Genomic DNA, 4,640 nt, shown 5'->3' with positions numbered 1-4,640 from the left:
TCTGCCTATGCCACTAGCCAAAGGACATGGTCAAGATAGATATCTGTGTCGTCGTACGTTTCTTTTCTGCTGTCCGTGTCCTTTTCGGCGCTACAACGAAGCTTGAGAGACTACAAGCCCGCTTGCCGAAACGTCGGCTCCACGGACATTCCCTGTACAACGGCATTTCCACCACTCTTAACACTTAAAGTCATTTGCGATCAGTACACTTCGCAACTCCACCAGACCGCTCCCACTCTACGCGAGTTTGTGCGGTATACAGGAGAAGTTCTGGAAAATCTCGTCCGGAGTGGCCTGGCTGGTTTTGGAACGACGCGGAAGCAGCGAGTCACCGCTGCAAGGCTGGGCGTAAAGTATTTGCCGTCCGGGCTCAGGTCCGTAGAGCAAAGTCCGCCTCAGAGAAGTACTTCGGTCACACGAGATAAGTAAAGGAACGTAATTACGGCTCTTACACCACAGTCAAGATTCCTTTAACTAACGACTGTAGCGGCGGAACGATTTCTCAGTTAGAAAGCACAGCTCCTAAGAGAAGAAACGATGAGGTGGTGAGGCGACCGCGAAAGAAAAGTTGAGTGGGGGGGGGGGGGTGAAATTGTACACAGTGATAATTAACCACAAATGCACCAATACATCATTTATTCGAATGCAGGCGACGTTTGTATACCGACAAGTATATTGCATGCTATTATAAATACGGGTAATATGAAGAATGACGTGATGTACACGGCGACCCGGCCTACGGAAACAGAACAAACACACAGCACGCAAAACACAACACTCTACAAACTAAAGTATTTCAAGCGAGACCATTATGGGGTTGTACCTGAGTACATATACGTCATTACACTCCTGGGCATGGCAATATTTTACAGTTGCCCGCCAAAACGGTATACGCCCGAATGAATTATGAGCAAATAAGTCCGCCTTGGTTGCTTCCTGTTGGTGCGACTCGATGAAAATTTTCCCGGTTCCTGCAAATTCGTCTACGTGAGTATGCTTTTGTTTATCCTTTCGCCTTACCTTTTCCTTTTTTTTTTTTGTTGTGGCAAAAGAAATTAATGGGTGCCAGCGGGAAGAGCCATAAAAGCACTACGTAGAAAGTCACGTGCCATTTCCTCAATTTGTCTTTATCTTTCTCTTCCTTCCTTTTTGTGGCCTTCAAAGGTACTCATTAGATACGCCAGCCTGTAAATAACGACGGAGGGTCTTTATTTAGAGGTGCTTCCCATATTTCAGCGTTTTCTATTTGTATCATATCGCTGACTCTGCATTTTGTCGCGACGACCTAAAAAAAAACAAGCTGGTTCTTGAACTTGTTTTCTTTTTGTGCCAAAATAAGTAAGTGAAGCGAACATCATGTGCTTCCGCGATTCTTTTTTGTTATTGTTGTTGTTTTCAACGGCGTAACACCGCGGAAGTTCTCCTGGTGCAGAAAATGCAGTAGTCGTATAAGAAACTGAAGGCCCATGAGCCAACGGCGGTGACTCTCTCCTTAGCCAGTTCGAACTGGGTTGAAGGCTGCTAGATTACGTACTCCAGAGGCCTTCGTGGATTGTGCACGAAATGCGGCTTACAACCAGCCGTAGTATTACGTCCAACGCATTGATTTGGCATTTTCCAACTCACCAGTCAGCCACTAGCCACGTCACGGTTTTTTTTTTTTTTTTGGCGCAAAACGACACCATAAGTAAGAAGACAGGACAAAGAGCTCTGTCCTGTCTTATTTCTTGTGGTGTCGTTTCGCGCTAAAAAAATACACTATGGATTCCCACCAACTAGCCCGCCAACGCATTGTGTTGCACGTTACGGTCGTCTTCGTTCAACTACAGATGCAGGCGCAGCGCAGTTTTGGGCAGTTCAGGAGATTTTCGGATACTGGAAACAATCCTGATATAACGGTGCAAGGGCCGCCACAGTTTCAACCGACTACGCATTTCATCATATCCAAAGGGTGCATGGAGTGTGCTTGGCTGTTCGTGGCTAAGGTTTCAGTGTTTTGAGGCGTTGGACCCTGAACCCATATCGAAGATGGTTGTAAGGAGATCCCCAACACCTGTAAAGAACATCAGGGCCGCTTCGCACTGGTGGTACCAAGCCTGAAGGAACAGTGGAACTAGGCTGCCATCCTTAGCATACCAGCCAGGCCTAGCCGACAGACAGCCAGTTAAGCCTAGATATAGCCACATGAGCATAGAGATGGGAAGTTAAGCCTGGGAAAGCCAAGTTGAGGCTCTGTCTCTGGATTTACTTGTCTCTATTTATTTCTCTATTTTAATCTGTCTATTTCTTTCCTTCTCTTTCTTTCTTTCTTTCTTTCTTTCTTTCTTTCTTTCTTTCTTTCTTTCTTTCTTTCTTTCTTTCTTTCTTTCTTTCTTTCTTTCTTTCTTTCTTTCTTTCTTTCTTTCTTTCTTTCTCTACTTTATCTGTTCTCTTTCCTTCGTTTTCTCTCTCTATCCTTTTCTCGTTATCTGGCCCATAGCAACGCAATCATATGGTTCCCATAAACACTCATTCTGCTAGCGTGCCCGGATAGCCGAGTGGTTACGACGCTCGCCTTCTGACCGTGGGTGCCCGGGTTCGAATCCCGCCTGACCAAAAAATTTTTAATTTTATTTATTTCTTCTCCTCTCCACTTCACTTCTCTCCTCCTTTCCTTCCTCCAATGCGTTGCTGAGGCGACGCATGGTGACGCCAACGCTCGACGGAGCTTTTGACAACGCCAACGGACCAAGCTCGAGCTAAAGAGCTTCCCCGTTAAAACGACTGTACAGTTTAACACCAGTTGAAAGTGCATAGGAGAGCCGCTAACAGATTGGCTCGTGTTGTGCATTGTTAGAACTTACCCCCTTTTCAAATATTTTCGTAACAGAAGGAATTTCAGCTCATAAATCAGAACTCTGAAACTTTGAAACTTCCGGACTGCAACTTTCCCTCCTAAATGTAACGGAGTTCATTCGAGAGAGACCATCCTAGCTTCTCATTAAAGCCGGAGCCTCATGGCTTAAGACAGATTGAACAAAACAATTCTGTAGCAGGCATTACGCAATCTGGAATACGCTATACGCAAGCTTCCCGCAGACCCGTGAGAGAAGACACCGAAATGAACAAAATCCCTCGTTTCCTCGCTGAACACCCACCCATACAACACAGGCTCGCATGCGTGCACTCAACAGCAAAAGTTCGCGAGACGCAAAATGTTCGAGAAAGTAGTATTGTCGCTTTGTCTGGAAACTTAACCTCGAAATAAACGTTCCAGCTTCTAGTTGGTCGTTGCAACCTATCAGTCACAAGTTGGGTTAGAAGCAAGTAGGAAGAAATCCGCATTTTTAGTGTGGAGCCAGCGTCCCACAAACTTTTGCTGCTAGGTGTACATATTAAACGTCACGCCGTATACAACAAGCCTCATCCGAAAAATGAACAAAACGGTAATATAATATAATAGTTTGTCGGCTTTTACGTCCGAAAACCGCGATATGATTATCAGGGATGCCCTAGAGGATGGCTCCGGACATTTTGACCAGTCTGGTAGTTCTTTAACGCGCACCTACATCTAAGTACACGGGCCTGGAGAATTTCACCTCCATCGAAGAAGAAAACTAAAAAAAAAACTGCACTAAGTTAATGTCGCGAACGCCTCCTCGTTGAGATTGCAGTTACGCGCCTGCGGGCCTTAATTAATTTCGAGCTATTACGCGTGAAAGATATATGAGGGCAATGCGCAATTTCCGGGGGAAGACTTGGGCTTCTGGCGTCTGGTCCATACGGTGCTTAAGCTGCGTAAGGAGACTATAGCAATTAATTCTTCGTAATCTGCCGTAATACTCGCCTAGCGACGGTTCCCATCTGTAATTAAGTAAGCGGAAGAGTAGAAAAGGGGAACACGTGGGGGGGGGGGGGGGGGGGGGGTAGGGGGAACTACGAGAATCATGTCCCAAAGGAGCAGCGCTTCCGCGAGCTCTAGGCAAGGAGTATACGGGTGGCGATTGAGAACGGAGGCTGCCTGTAAGCCACTCGTCTTTGCGAAGCGGATGTCCCTTAGTCCTTTCATATACGGTTAGAGGCGACCTCATTAATTTAGATTTCTTTGGCAGACAGACACGGAGAGCGACAAACCGACGGTTTCAAATGTGTTACTCTCTTGCGATCCCTGATATTATATATTAACCATATCTGTCTGCTCCCGCTAGAACGTTTTCTGGCAAATGAGTTGAAGGAGTTGAGAAGTATCTTAGCGACAATCAAGGCCTTGGTAAGTTTAGATAAGCCCAATAGTTTGGTTGGTCGCTGTGTGGGTCAAACAGTCGTTAATTAATGACTGTTTGACCCACGCCCGATTAATTGACCCCGTAAATTAATCGGTCCTAGCACGTACATATTCAACGGGTCACGCTATACCTTGCACACACACTCACTAACTGTAATCCCATTCACTACACGTATCAACTGTTTCAATTATTCCTTCTTTCTTAGGACGATAGTGGATTGGAACAAACTGCCCGATAAAACTGTGACACAGGATTCACTATCGCAATTTGAATCACACCTTCAGCAGGAAGTATTTTTCGTTTGGCTAAAATTGTTCGTGCGTTTTTTTTCTCTATTTTTATCCGCCTTAACTGATTGTCTGTACTATTTGAACA

The sequence above is a fragment of the Rhipicephalus sanguineus genome, chromosome 7, assembly GCF_013339695.2.
Source record: "Rhipicephalus sanguineus isolate Rsan-2018 chromosome 7, BIME_Rsan_1.4, whole genome shotgun sequence".
In the NCBI taxonomy this organism is placed as follows: Eukaryota; Metazoa; Arthropoda; class Arachnida; order Ixodida; family Ixodidae; genus Rhipicephalus; species Rhipicephalus sanguineus.
Note: the sequence above shows the minus strand (reverse complement) of the source record.